Raw genomic sequence first — 15,458 nt, 5'->3', positions numbered from 1 at the left:
TCACCGGCGGGGCGGAGGTGCAGTCTAGAGTTACAGACCGTCCACACGATGCGTCGTCCTCACTTGGTTTCTGCGGGGTCTTGGGTTAGCTGGCTGCCAAGAACCCGGCGAAAGGCCAGAGCGACCCCCGACGTGCTCCTCAGGCAAAGCGGCGAGGCCAGCCCGCGGGTGCAGTGAGGCCTAGAGAGCGCCGCCGTGGGCGGGAGGAAGGAACGCTGCTCGCCCGCTCCCGGTGGTTGCACGAGTGGTGTTTCCCCATTTTACAGATGGAGACCGAGGCCTGCGGCGGTTCAGGGACTCAGAGGCAGACCTGTGGCTTCCAGGCTGCAGGAGCGCCCAGGGGAAGTCCTGGGGCAGGAGGGTCGGAGGCTTCGAGTCCGTCCTGGTCCTGTCCCCGCAGCCCACTGGGCGGCAGGGCGCTGCAGGAACAGGCACTCCCGGAGCCAGCGTGTCCCACGTGGCAGGACAGGGCCCCAGTGCTGTAGGTGGAGCTCTCTGGTAGGTCCAGCGCGTCGGGGAGTCCCGGGGGCTGCAGCACCCGCCTCCCCTGGTTGCCCCCATCACCGGAGCGGGGAGGGACGGCTCTGAACCGTGTCCTGTTGTCTTTCAGGACGTTTAAACCCCACGATGCCGCTCACGAAATCATTGAGACCATCCAGTGAGTGTGGCGCCTGCTGGCGCGGGGCCTCGGGGTGGGCCAGTCCTGAGTTCCCAGCAGCCCCCCAGCCGTGCAGTCCCCCATTCCTCCATGCTGATCCGCGTCAGCATCGTCAGCATCGAGGAGGCTTGGGAAGTGGGGCTGTGGGGTCAGGGGTCAAGTCCTCTGAGTGTGACCCAAGACAGGTCTTGGTGCTTCGTGAGCTGGCTTCCTGTGGAAGAGGCTGGAAATCCTGAGTGGCCAGCTTCCCAAGGGACCCCTCCCCTCTCCCCTCATCACCTTGGTGTACTCTTCTCCTGTGGGGTTTGGTGTGACCTTTGGGTTTGGGCCGCTCTTCCCTCTGTGAGCCTGCCCGGTGCTGTGCAGAGGAGGCTGGGTGCCCGGGAGGCTGACCCGGGCGAGATCTGGGAGGAGGGCCGCCTGCTGTGTTCTAGTGGGCTGTCTCCTCACGTGGGACCTGAGGGTCTGCGGTGGCCTCCAGAGTGCCCTCGGGGGCCCATGCGCAGAATCCTGCGACCGCTCTTGGCTTTAGAATGTTCCACGTGTGTGACCGTGGCCCTGGCATCTTGCTGCATTGTGCCTTAAAATCCTTAGCTGTGTAGCCACTGCCTGGGCCACACGCCATTATATCTGCTTGGACCTGGGGCGGCCGGGCTGGCAGCAGCACAAAAGGCTGTTTGGTACGTAAGGGTGGTGGTCCCCCCTCTCCGTCCTGTTCTTCCTGCGAGAGGTGAGCATGTATCGGTTTCTTCTGTATTGTTTCAGATTATATGTATGTATATATTACAGTAGTATATTAGTATAAAATCTATCGTAGGGTTCTCCAGAGAAACAGATCCAGTGATGTCTGTGTATGTGAGATTAATTTAAGCAACTGAGTCACACGACTTCAGGCTGGCCAGTCTGAAATATGCAGGACAGGCCAAGAGAGGCAGACCCAGGGAAGAGTTGATGTTGTAGCTCAAGTCTAAAGGCAGTCTGGAGGCAGAATTTTATATATACACATACAGATTAATTTCATATAATATAGTACTGAGGGGTCCTGTGTAGTTTACCCAACTTTCTCCAATGGTGACGTCGCACATAACCGTAATAGCAAAACCAGAAAATGGACATCAGCATAATCTACAGACTTTATTCACTGTGCATGTGTGGTCACGTGTATGCACGCATGCATTCTTGTAACCTCCACCTCAGACACGACATAGATCAGTTTCACATCACGATAATATTTTTATCCCTCTTAAATACATAAATACAGATATCCTGGAGATGGCAAGTGTTGTGAACTTAGGGAAGTAGTGTACTAAGGTATTCATCAGAGAAGAGTTGGTGTCCAGTCTAGGTTGTCATCATCACTTCCTGATATGAATCCCAAATTACTCCTTTGGTTTTTTTCTAGTGTTAACAATTCCCTGACATGAGGTGGATCTTTGACTTTACGTAGCATCACTAGATGACCTGTAGTGCACAGACGTGTGCCGGGCCAGCTCCTGGGCCTCTCTTTGTTTTGAGGGTGGTGGGACATCAACACCAGACTGAAGGTTGCCCAGATCGCCCCCAAACCGAGATTAACCCCCAACCCCTGTCTTTAACCACATCAAATGTATTTATTTAATACTTTGACTCACGCTTTTTTTTTTGCGGTACGCGGGCCTCTCACTGTGGTGGCCTCTCCCGTTGCGGAGCACAGGCTCTGGACGTGCAGGCTCAGCAGCCATGGCCCACGGGCCTAGCCACTCCGCGGCATGTGGGATCTTCCCAGACCGGGGCACAAACCCGCGTCCCCTGCATCGGCATGTGGACTCTCAACCACTGCGCCACCAGGGAAGCCCTTTGCTTTTGGTTTTGATCTTCTTTTGAAATATTGTTTTTCTTTTTCCCTTCTCTCCACATAGGAGGAAAAGACACGTAGAGTTACGTCCAGAGAATGGTAAGAATAATAAAGCTTTTTGTTCTGTGCAATATGTAATCTTGATGACTGAAATTACTTTTCTGAAATCTTTTAAAAAGAAGAACTTTATGGTGAGTTGCCAGGGTGACCATAGATAGCTTAAGGATGCTGGGTTTGCAGTCAGGTTATTAACCTTGTGATTCAGGTAGAATTCTCTTGCAAAGAGTAAATTGGGGGCAAATGGCAGTTATCAGAACTAGATCTAAAGGTTGTATTAAATATTAAATCTCGAGGTAAGATGTGCCTTTTAGGGCTCCTGAGATGAAGATTGATTTTTTTTTTTGGGGGGGTGGGTGCAGGTAGGAAGGAAGACCTTTTGAAAACTGCCTCCACGGGAGGAGTCTGTGAAAGTCATCCTTAGGGTGTGTGATTTTACTTGACAGGGTTGCTGGACCGCTCCCTGCAGAAGAACCGGGAAGAGTAAGACCAGGAACACATGTGGAAGAAGAAAGAGATGATAAAGTCTGGTCACCCCCAGGTTTGTCACTTGCACTTTAATCTCAGAACCCATTTGGTTCTAGGAAGGGGGCTTAGGGTGTGGGGCAGTGTGTAGGAAGAGAATGACTTTCACTAATGATCAAAATGACCTTGGATTTAGCTAAAATGCTCTTCAAACTCATTTTTCTGCTGGTTCTCTATGTGGAAGGTGTGTTACGTGGCTCTGGTGATAGTAAATCAGCAGTAGGCCTGGAAGTCATCTGGACCTCTGCTACTTGATCAGTCAGTCACAGAGCTTCAGTCTGTCCCCTCTCCTGCCTGTCTCCTGCCCATGAGGTCTTTGTGAAGATCTCATTTTCAAACACAGGAGGTGCTAAAGTGCTCTAGTATCGTCCAGGTATGAAGTTGCATTCTTAACTGAGATCAGACCAGTTCTTTCCCCAGATCTCCAGCTCCTTTGTAAAATCAGAGTTTCAGGTTCTATGAAATACAGATGTACCCACTGAACCCCCATGGGAGGGGGTAGGAGAAGGGATTGGGGATCTGATAGTGGAAGCTTTACCATTAGACAGCACTGCCCCATATGACAAAGGGCTAACATTGGTCGGGCACAGGTGGTAGAACAATATCACGTCCCTTTTGGTTTTATTAAGACGTTGCTTAGAAGTTTCAGCTCAGCAGAGGGGCAGCACCCTGGGCGGGGACTGGGCCTCCACCATCTATGGCTCCTCCCCTCCAGCACCGAGGCTAGGTACTCAGTTCCCAGCAGCCCAGAGGGCAGGAACAGAGCTCTGCCAGACTGGCCTTCTCAGAGGGCAAGTGTAAGCAGCACAGCCAGGAATGTGAGCAACAGGCTTTGCTGGGTTGTCAGGAAGGAGGACCGATGTCTGGCTCGGCATGGCTGGAGTTAGCGCTAGCCTCCCCTCGGCCATGGGCACTGGGCCCCTGGTCTCAGGCTCACACAGGCCTCCAAAGCCCTTCCCTCGGAATGGCGCCCAGACCCTCCACCCAGCTCACCCTCCCACCCCAAACACCAGCAGGTCAAGCACCACTCAGAGAAGGGGGCCTTTAGAAAATCTTAGAATTCCGGATATGGAAACTACTGTGTTTCACTTCTGGCTGAGAGCTCTGCTCCAAGAGCACAGGATGGCCCAGGGGGGTGAGATGGAAGGGTCTCGTTGTGACACCCCCAGGCACTGCTGGCCTTTTTAGCCACATGCCTGCATTCCTTGGAAATATATTTCATTAACAGCCAAACGGAACATCCTGAGAAACGGGAGGTTCGTTTCAACCCTTAGCAACACTGTGTGTGTATTTCGTCTGCTCTCTGCGATGCGCTGGAACTTACCTTTGGGCAAAATGTGCCTCAGCTGCCCAGGGCACCTGACACACTTGGTGACTCTGCCTGACCCGGGAGCGCCCTGGGCCCCAGGGACAGGGTCCCTCCTTCCTGACCACCCCCTCGTGGGAGTGCTGAGGCCGGTCAGCCCCCAGCCCTGGGGGCTCAGCTTCCCCTCGGAAGTAACTGCGAGTCAAGCTCCCCACCGACCCCCTCCCCCCGGTCTCCTTCCCGCCAGGGCCGCTTCGTGCGCGGTTCAGGTCAGACCCTCCTCAGGGGGTAGGTGTCGGGGAAGCCCCGAGGCGGGCGCCCTCCCGCACCCTCACGACTCGGTGCTGCTCCGGGTGGAGCCTGCGGCCGGGGGGGTGGGGGGGGGGTGGGGGGAGGGTGGGGGGGGCAAGAGGCGCGATGGGGGTGGGAAGGAGACGGGGCCACGGGAAGCCCACCCCGGGCCGGCCGGGGTGCAGAGGCAGGAGGCGGCGAGGAGGGCCGGCCCAGCCGCGAAGCCCGTGCCTCCGCTCTGCCCGGGCCCGAGACCTCCCTGCTGGCCCCTGGGCTCGGGGTGGGTGACGGGCACGCCGGAGAAGCCGTCCCGCTCGAGCCGTCCGGAGAGGCCGGCCCAGGGCTTGTGCCTGTTCCCGGCATGGGGCGAGCACCAGGGCGTGAGGGTGTGGAGCTGTCTGGCCGCAGGTCACAGGCTTTGCCTGTTGGAAGGGAGGGCTGCAATGGGGCTGTGCCGACGGAAGGGGAGGATGGAGCCGCCCACAGTCCCCGTTTGCCAGGCAGAGCTTCATCGTGGACCCTGTTCTCAGCAGCCGTGCGCAGCAGGGACACCCAGGCCTGGGGAGTCTGCGCCCCACCCAGGGCCGCTGGGTTCCCGCGTGGCAGCCCTGCCCGGCATCTCCTGCTGAGAAACCCCCGGAGACCATGCTCCTTCCCCCGAGCCCACTGCCCCGCTGCAGAGCCCAAGGGGGCTGGGGGCTTCACCCCAAAGTTGAGGAAGCCACACCTGGGGGCCGGGACACAAGCGGGGGTCCCACCTTCCCTGCAGGAGCAGACCCCGCGGAGGGTCTATCTTTTGGAAATAAATTTAGACTAACAGGTTTTACACACAGAATCTTAGAGCTGGGAAAAATCCTTTGCGTCATTCATGTAGCTTCGTACGATTTTTTTTTTAAATGAGAGGATGGATTTCCTTGAGCAAGAGTGAATTTCCAGGAATGGGTCCCTGGTTACCAAAGACTGTTTTCGGGAAGAAAGATGAATCTATTCTGTGAATGCCTTATAGAACTTATTCTATATTGTGGTTCTCTCTGGAAACACATGTACCGTTGAGCTTTGTAACAGCCCTTAACATCCTCAAGAGAAGCTCTCATTTCTCCATTAGTACTTGTTATAGACTGAATATTTGGGTCTCCCCAGCATTCACATGTTGACACCCTACCTCCAATGTGATGGTATTAGAAGGTGGTCTTTTGGGATTTGATGAGCTCATCGGGATGGAGCCCTCATGATGAGATTCTTATCCTTGTGAGAGTCATGAGAGAGCTGGCTTTTTCTGTCTGCTCTCTGCCCTGTGAGGACACAATGAGAAGTGGACAGTCTGCAACCCGGAAGAGAGTCCTCACCAGAAGGCGATGATCCCGGCACCTAGATCTCAGACTTCCAGCCTCCAGGACTGAGAAATACATTTTTGTTGTTTACAAGCCCCCACCCCGCCCCGTTTATGGTACTTTGTGACAGCAGCCCAAACTGACTTAGCACTCTTTTCTTCAAGTACTTCGAAGAATTTGTGGAGCCCATCCATTTTATGATACAGTTTCCCAAATAACCAATATTCTCTCTATACACTGATTTGTCAACTTTTTTATTTATCAAAATTTTTATTAAAAAAGCTTCCATATTTTTTCCTAATAAATTGTTTCCAATCCAGGTTGTCACTGTAATGGTTCTATGATATTAATAATTTGAGCCCTAATACCCTGCTTAAAATATTCATTCGTGTTATGAATAAGTTCAGGGTTCAAATGCAAAAGTTTTAAAAGGATATACTGTGTAAAACATCTGTGTCATCCCTCTGAAGGAAAGAAGGAGGGAAGAAAGGAAGGGAAGAAGGAAGGAAGGAAGGAAAAATCATTGAATTTGCCCCCAGTTTAGCTGCCACTTCCTAAGGGAAGCCCTTTCCAACTCCAGACCCCCAGGCATCACAAATAAGCTCTCATGGGACCCTGTCCATAGTGTTGGACGTCATGTTTCCTGAAAAGCTGCTTCTGAGACAAGGACAGACTTTCAGGAAGTTTCTTGGGGTGTGTTTTTGGGGATAAATATAGAATTACTATATGACTCAGCAATTCCACTCCTAAATCATTGAAAACAAGCACTCAAATCTATGTACACATGTTTATAGCAGCAGTATTCACAATAGAAAAATCATGGAAATAACCCAAATGTCCATCATTGGATGAATGAATAAACAAATTGTGGTATATACATACAGTGGAATAGTAATTCAGTCATAAAAAGGAATGGAGCCATTAAATATCAGTTACACGGCCAAAAACATTTTTTTAAGGAATGCAATACTAATACATATTACAGTGTGGATGACTCTCACAAACGTCATGCTAAGTTGAAGATGCCAGACACAAATTTGGGTCATACACTGTATGATTCCATCTGAAATATCCAGAATAAGTAAATCCATAGAGAAAGAAAGCAGATTGGTGGTCTCCAGGGCCTGGTAGAGAGAGCGAAGTAGTATCTTCTCAATGGGTCCAGAGTTTCCTTTTGGGATGATAAAAATGTCTGGGGGAAAAATTTTTTTTAATTGGAAAATGATTGATTAAAAACAAGTCTGTGGGGCATTCCTTGTTACTGCCTTTCCCAATTTTGACAGTAAATGGTCAAGTACACAGTAAATGATCAAGTACAGCAGCCATGGTTTGAGAAAGAAATGATGACCAGGGCTCAGAACACTCACTCGGGGACGAGCGTGAGGGTCACCCCACGAAGTAAGCCATCCATTTTAGCAGAGATATTATCCAAGGATGAGGGGAATTGAGAATGGATAGCACAGGAGGGAGACAATGACTATCAGTTGTGGCCTTGAGGCCACCTACAGTAACAGAGGCTATAGTTCGACCCATTGACCCTCCTTTCACTAGTAGTTCATCTCAACTCACCCTCTCCCCTAAAAATGATCCATGGAAACTATGAAAGAGTTGTTTCCAGAATTTATGCAAAGATGTTGATCCAAGTAAAGGCAACAAAAACAAAAGTAAACAAGTGGGGCTACATCCAACTAAAAAGCACAACAAAGGAAACCAACAACAAAATGAAAACGCAGCCTACCAAATGGGAGAAAATTTTTACCAATCATATATCCTATAAGGGGTTAGTATTCAAATTATATGAAGAACTCATACAAAAAATAGAAAAAATATCCAACAAAAAAAATGGGCAGAGGATCTGAATAGACATTTTTACAAAGAAGATACAGAGATAGTTAAAAAGGTACCTAAAATCACTAATCATCAGAGAAATCAAACCACAAAGAGATGTCACCTCATTCATGTTGGAATGGCTAATATCAAAAAGACGGGAACGTGCTCGCTTCGGCAGCACATATACTAAAATTGGAACGATACAGAGATTAGCATGGCCCCTGCGCAAGGATGACACGCAAGTTCGTGCAGCCGCATAGCACAGGGAGATCAGCTCGGTGCTTTGTGACCACCTAGAGGGGTGGGATAGGGAGGGTGGGAGACTCAAGAGGGAAGAGATATGGGAACATGTATAACTGAGTCACTTTGTTATAAAGCAGAAACTAACACACCATTGTAAAGCAATTATATTCCAATAAAGATGTTAAAAAAAAACAGACGGGAACTAACAAGTGTTGGCAAGGGTGTGGAGGAAAGGGAAGCCTTGGACACTGTTGGTAGGAATGTAAATTGTTGCATCCAGTATGGAAAACAGTATGGAGGTCCTCAAAAATTTAAAAATAGAACTATCATACGATCCAGCAATTCCACTAGTTGGTATTTGTATGAAGGAAACAGAAACTATTAATTCAAAATGAAATCTGTACCCCCATATTCATTGCAGCATTATTTACAGTAGCCAACACTTGGAAAACCCTGTGTTCATCGATGGATAAATGGATAAAGGACATTTGGCATATATATATGCCAAATTATTTTTATGTATATATATAATTCAGCCATGAGAAAGAAGCAAATCCTGCCATTTGTGACAACATGAATGGACCGTCAGGGTGTTATGCTAGGTAAAATATGTCAGACAGAGAAAGAAAAATCCTGTATGATCTCACTTTATATGGAATTTTTTAAAAAGCTCATAGAGGCAGGGCGTGGAGGGTGGTTGAAATGGGTAAAGGTGGTCAATATGTACAAACTGCCAGTGATAAATAAGTCCTGGGGATGTGACTATAGTTAATAATACCGTATTGCATATTTAAAATTTGCTAAGAGAGTAGATCTTAAAAGTCCTCATAAGAAAAAAAGATTTCTACCATGTATGGTAATGGATGTTAACTAGACGTACTGTGGTGATCATTTTTTAAATTGAAGTATAGTTGATTTACAGTATTACATTGTAATAATATATTAGAAGCCAATGATTCCATATTTTTATAGATTATACTCCATTTAAAGTTATTATAAAACATTGCCTATCCTTATAGCTTATTTTATGCATAGTAGTTTGTGCCTCTTCATCCCCTCCCCTCCCCCTATCTTGCCCCTCCCCCCTTCCCTCTACCCACTGGTAACCACTGCTTTGATGTCTACATCTGTGCGTTCATTTCCTTTCTGTTACATTTATTGTTTATTTTTTAGATTCCACATGCGAGTGATAACATACCGTATTTGTCTTTCTCTGTTTGACTTATTTCACTAAGCATAATAGTGTTGCAGCAAAAATAGAAATGAAGTTTTTCCTCTCCTGAAAATAAGGAAAGTAAAGGGGACAGTGAACAGGCTAGAGAAGACACATAAACTGGCCTGAAAGGGTTAATCGATCCTAGTTTTATTTAAACTGTTACTAATCTGCAGTGTCTGTAACTAGATGTATGTTTCACAAAGCTAAATTACATCCTGTTCCTATCACTCCCTAGCTGTCAATGTAAATTACATCCTGCATCTGGTGCTTAAGCTCCCTGCACTGTCTTGTAGCAAATCACCCTGTGTAGCTGTTTGCATTTCAGGAAGCAGATGGCAGGCAGATAAGGCAGAGGCAAATGAACCCAATTACCGGTCCGCGGGACCCAGTTACCAGACTGCCTGACGCCAGCGATGCCGGTTTTGAAATAATGCAAGAAGAAGAATGTAGGACCTTTACCACTTTGATCCTGATTACCACTCCCTGGACTGTGATGGCTGCCCGAGGGGCCGGGAGGCCAGCTGGGGCTTCCAGGCGTGTGTGGGCATCATGTGTGCAGCCAGCATCCCCGAGGCCTCGCTCGGCTCATCATCACTGAGTGAAGGTGCACTGCGACAGCGCGGCTGACTTTCTTCTGGCGCTGTGAGGACCTGTGTGCATTGCAGGATTCGGTGCCTCTGCCTGCCGTGGGCGCCTCCCTGCGGGAGGACCTGCCGGACTTAAACGGCCACCGCCTGCGCGGGGTGGACGGGGCACCGCCCCTGAGCACCCTCTGCCCCCGATCTGTATCCAGAGCTTCTTCGAGCCATGGCTTGGCGAGACGGGTTTGTACTTTCCGCTTCCAGGGGCTCTCGTGTCGGCGCTGCGAAGCGGAGTTTTAGATGGTACAAGGTGGAGGGTGGGCACTAGAACCGGTGCCCAGTGCCCAGGTGTGCATGCACTAGACGGGGCGTGCGGCCTATGACTCCTGCCAGCTCAGTGACCCCGGCCGAGTGCCTTAAGGCTTCTAGGTCTCTGTTCTCATCTGTAGCATGGGCTTAACAGGACTCACTCTCTGTGGCGGTTACAAGGTCACACTCTGTTAATGCTTGTAGACTCTACAATGTAGAACACTTAGCACAGTTTGAAGCATCGTTCATTGTTCCACAGATATTACCTGGTCTGTTGAATGACTTTGCCTGGTACACGCCAAAGCAATTAGGAAATTGATATATACTAGCTTCATTTCCTTTTCATTAAAACAGGGCTCAGGGAAAAAAAAATTTTTTTTCAATAGTCCTATCATATAGTGGAAAGAGCACTGGTGTGAAGGCAGCTTAGGGTTTGAATTCCAGAGTTTATGTTCTCTGTGGCCTGGGCAGGTTTCTTTTGCACTACAATCCCTACACTTATAAAATGACATTAAAAACCACCCTTTCTGTGGGTTCTTAGAATTAATTACGCAGGTTATGTGTGTAAAGTATCCTGGCACTTGAATGAGTGGTCAGAACCAAGGGCTGCTGGAGAGGGTGCTTCTGCCCTAGGTAATCTCCCCTTCTACTGGGTGGCAAGTAAACATAAGCACAGTAGTCCGTGCTCTGGAAGAAGTGGGTTCTGGTGCTACAGAGCACAGAATCTTGTTTTTATAATTTAATTTTTATTTTATATTGGAGCATAGTTGATTTACAATATTGTGTTAGTTTCAGGTGTACAGCAAAGTGATTCCGTTATACATATATCCATTCTTTTTCAGATTCTTTTCCCATACAGGTTGTTACAGGATATGGAGTAGAGTTCCTTGTGCTATGCAGTAGGTCCTTGTTGATTATTTATTTTATATAGAGTCATGTGTATATGTTAATCCCAAACTCCTAATGTATCCCTCCCCACTACCTTTCCCCTTTGCAGAGCACAGAATCTTGGAAGGGAAAGTTCAGGGTAGGCTTCTTGGAGGAGGTGCCATCCTTTCTAAGGATATGTAGAAGCTCCTGGGGTGGCAGGAGGGAGCAGTGTGTGTCAGAGTTGGAGAAATATAAGAAAATATGGCAAAACTAAGATACAGGACTGGAACTCAGGGTTTGGGAAAGAAATGAGAGTTGATAACTGGAAACCTAGTGGGGCCCAACAGAAAGGGGCCTTGTTTGTCCTGTCAAAAGTTTAGATGTTTACCCTGAAGGCTGTGGGAAACCCTAAAGAACAGTGAGATGGACTTCTGGCTTAGAGACTCACTCAGACCTCCATGTGGAAGGCACTTGATTGGGTGCAGGGTGAATTGTAATCTAAGGGTCCCACTTAAGTTATAAAAGCTTGAACTGGATTTTGCAGATCCGAGAGAGAATGGGTGGGGCCTGGTGACCAGTTAGAAAAGGAAGGGCAGCAAGTGTGGGTGACAGTTTACAGCTGCATCTTTTTGTGAGATACAGAGCACAGTAGGAAGGGATTGGGGTTGGGGAGAGGATCTTACTTCATCTTCAGTGCTTTAGAGGGGCCTGGTAGATGGGTCTGGGCCCAAGGTACAGATCTGGGCTTTTTGGGAGGACAGGTATTTGCAGGCATTGGAGATACTTAGGTTACCCACAAGAAGAGCCAAAGAATCATAGGTCTGAGGGCTTTTTAAGTGGGTATATTGAGGATGTTTATAAGCTGAAAGAAAGTAGCCAGCAGAGAAAGGATGTTAAGATCTAAGAGAGGAAATGATTGTTCATTTGTTTTCTAAAAGCTGAATACTTATCGTGAGCCTGGCCCTTTTCTAGGATCTGGGGTTCACACCATGTGTTATCTCTTCTGCAAGGACAGTTCAACTCATCCCCTGGTGAAGAGAAATCAGATTTTTCTTTGCATCCCATTCAGGTGTAGGAACTGTTTCGTACCTCTGAAGGGACTTTACTTAACCAGAGTAATAAGTTAGAAATCAAAAGAAATTAGAGCTGGAAGGGACCTTAAAGGCCACTGTACTTAATTTTGCCTAATATTTTACATTGATTGTAAGAAAAATTTATTGCAGAGCCCATTCTCTTCAGAGTTCCTTCACTGAACTTTCTTCATGTCTTGCATCCAGGGGGGCTAGCTTGTAGATTTTGGCCTGCTCCTAAATTTGCTTCTCCATCCACATTGCATTTTGCCCAGACTATGGCAGAAGCTCCTGGGTGGTTTCGCAGCCCCTGGACTCAGTTCCTCTAAATTCATCTGCCTACTGTGGTTGAGTGATCTTCTAACATGAAAAGATACGCCTAAAATAATGCTGCTAATGGCTTGCCCACACAGAGTTAGTGCATACTAGCTGCCCAGCGTGTACTCTGCCCAGATGCATGTAGTCTGAACTGTGCTCTACCAAGCCTCCTGGGGCTCTTTGGCCCTGAGGAAGGGGAGATTTTTGTGATCACTCCCTTTATCGAACTGGTCCTTCAGCAGCGGGGTGCCTTTTGCTAATCAGCGGAGGCACCCTTACTCAGCCAGTGGTAGTCCCGGGCCTCATCACCTGTGGGATACAAGCCATGCTCTCTCCCAGGCTTGATTCGACCAACATCTCTATTTTCTGTCCCTTCTCACACTTGGACCCCTGGCCTTTAGTCATCCCCACCTGCAGTATTTACAGTGCCCAGCAGGAGTCAGGCTTGAGTGTCTTTGCACAGGTGCTCCCTTTGCAGTTAATGCACCTCCTCCTCCAACTCTGCATAGCCTCGATTGTACTTTTCTCGATTGTACTTCAGGGTTATCATGAAACCGTCACTTAGACATAACTTTTTGCCTCCGTAGGAACATCTGTGCATAAAGGTTATGGTTCTTTATCTCATGTGATTGAAATTTTGAGTTTATACATGTCCCTCCTTAATGAGGCTTTAAGGGCAGGAGTCGTTTCTAATCCTTAGCACAGAGCAGATGCTTTTTTTTCTTTTTAGATGCTTTTTAACGGTGATAAATGTATGGTTTAAATCACTCATTTTACAATAATTTTTCTGTAGGTTCTGACAGAAATAAAGTTTCCAGAAGTTGTGTTCCTGCAATAAGAAATAAAGATGTGACCTTCCAGTTGTGTAAAGCTCTTAGACGCTGTGTAAGTGCGTCGGGTGCGCTAAGGAACCTGGAGCTAAGTGGGCTAGTTGTGAGAGAGAGAGACGTAACTATGTTAACAAAGGTAAGCCTTCATTGTGTCCTGCCAACATTTGATAGTTGCTTTTGGGGCAAACTAAAGGGGTAAAATTTTAGACTGTTCCTCCCCGTTAAAGGGATTGAATAAATCGGCCACTTTGGGGCACCTGTGTCTTGCAAATTGTCCAATTGGAGATGGAGGTTTAGAAAGTGAGTTTCAGTCTTGTTTAAGTCTCTTCCCATCAGACTGGTCTCGTGATTTCCTACACACCATGTTACTTCTTGTCTACCTTTTCTTGGTGTTGTTCATGCCTGGGTTGTCTCCTGTACCTGCTCAAACCTTGGTCCATTCTCATTTGTACCATGGATATTGGTATGGATACATGTACCATGGATACATGTCATGCTGGGTATTGTCAGAATTAATATTACTTAAGTTTGTGTTAAGCCACAAACCACATGTTTTGTATATTTTCTGTTTTTTGTGTTTGTTTATATTTTTATGGTTTCTCTTCAAGAAATATTACGGGAAGGGAAATAGCAAGATGTAAAGAGCAAAAAAGTCATCATGATCTTTAAATTGTTAGAACATGTATCTGCAATCATAATTATAATGCACTGTGGTATGTGTTAAAATAGGAAATATATGTAATGTCCTGTAGGAGCAGCAAATTCAGTGGTGTTGGTGAGGGTGTGTCATGGAAGTAATCACAAAGCAGGTGACTCTTGATTGGGGTCCTGAAACAGTGTGTGTTCCCTGTGTCCAGTAGTGGTCTGGAGGGGTCAAGAAGCCCCTGTTGAGGGAACAGAGGGTTTGAGGTCCTCTCTCTTCTATTGCTCTAGTATACTGCATAACAGCTAATAAAATACTGGGTTTATAGTTGACATTTAAGTCGCTGATTGATCATCAAGATTGGCATGTATCATTGGAAATGAAAATCGGAAGAGTCTTATGCTTTTTAGGTTTTTCTTTTTTTTCCCTTTGTCTCAAAAGTATGTAGTACTTTACTGAGTGGTTGGGAATAAAGTTTGCAGTATTCAGTGTATTCAATTTTAGTACCTAAATAGAATTAAACTGTTGCTGTAAACTGGAATAACACTTTGTTACTGACAAGTTTTAGAATGCATCAGTTCATCAATTACCTGTTTGGGAAGATTGCAGTTAATGATTTTAAGAATGTGGCTATAAACCTCCAATTGACTGAAGAAAAGCAAATAAATCAAGATTGACAAATGTATAGGCTCTTCATCTTATTGTGTGTGTGTGTTTTTATTTTCCTTTTAGTTATTTGTCAAGGTATAAAGAACTCTGTCACTCTTAACAGTAAACTTCACAGGGTATAATCTGACATGGCAGGGAGCAGATCACATGGCCTAGAGCTTAAAGGTGATTTTATGTTTAAACTTTCATGAAAACATGTGATTGAAGCACATTAACATACTGATACAGATGGCAGTTAATTTTTGTCTTTTAATACATGTGAGTGCAGCTTCTGTTTTGAAAGAATCTGACCAAATGGTAATGTGAATTGCTGTTGCATAAAAGAATAGTGTTGAATCCCCAGTCTTTGCACTTGAGTTTAACAACTCTGTGGTTTTCTGTCTTCTTCCTGAGACAGTTAATCTCAGGTCCATCCTCGTCACACAGAGTGGTAAATTAGAGAACGATTAATATCACCATTTACAGAAGTGAGACTGAAATCTCAACCATCCTGAACATAGGAACTGAAGGGGCCTCTCAGCAGTTCAGAGAGTTATTACCAAGCTAGTTAGCTGAATTCTGTTCAGTTTTCTCCGTAGCAGAGCCTTCCAGGTCCTTCTTTTGAGCTTATTTATTTTTATACACAATTCTGTATGGATATTGTACACAATAGTAAATAGTGCATTAACTGGGTTTAACTGGTGATGTATTTACATCAAGATCTAACTTCGTTTTGTTGATATCTTTTTAGGGGCTTTCCATTCATCAGAGCTCGTGATGTATGTAATCAGTTGCTGGTGTGTAGCTATCATATTTATGATATATAGGGCTTGAATTGGCAAAGGTGAATGGTCATTCTTCTTGCTTTTTAAACTGACAGAGCCTTACAAGAAGCATT

At 46.7% G+C, this 15,458-nt stretch overlaps 1 protein-coding gene and 1 pseudogene across 1 annotated transcript in view; both read left to right on the top strand.

Annotated features, from left to right (window-relative positions):
* LOC116760879 (centrosomal protein of 78 kDa-like) overlaps nucleotides 1-15,458 on the top strand; it is a 50,905-nt gene that overhangs the window by 12,991 nt on the left and 22,456 nt on the right. Inside the window, exons 2-5 of the mRNA XM_032646384.1 lie at nucleotides 2,557-2,591; nucleotides 2,996-3,090; nucleotides 9,617-10,115; nucleotides 13,233-13,405. The gene's annotated coding sequence lies outside the window, so the exon portion shown is untranslated. The remainder of the gene's footprint in view (nucleotides 1-2,556; nucleotides 2,592-2,995; nucleotides 3,091-9,616; nucleotides 10,116-13,232; nucleotides 13,406-15,458) is intronic.
* LOC116761380 lies at nucleotides 7,995-8,081 on the top strand (annotated as a pseudogene).

The sequence above is a fragment of the Phocoena sinus genome, chromosome 10 (assembly GCF_008692025.1).
Source record: "Phocoena sinus isolate mPhoSin1 chromosome 10, mPhoSin1.pri, whole genome shotgun sequence".
Classification (NCBI taxonomy): Eukaryota; Metazoa; Chordata; class Mammalia; order Artiodactyla; family Phocoenidae; genus Phocoena; species Phocoena sinus.
This window is presented reverse-complemented; position numbering and strand designations above follow the sequence as displayed.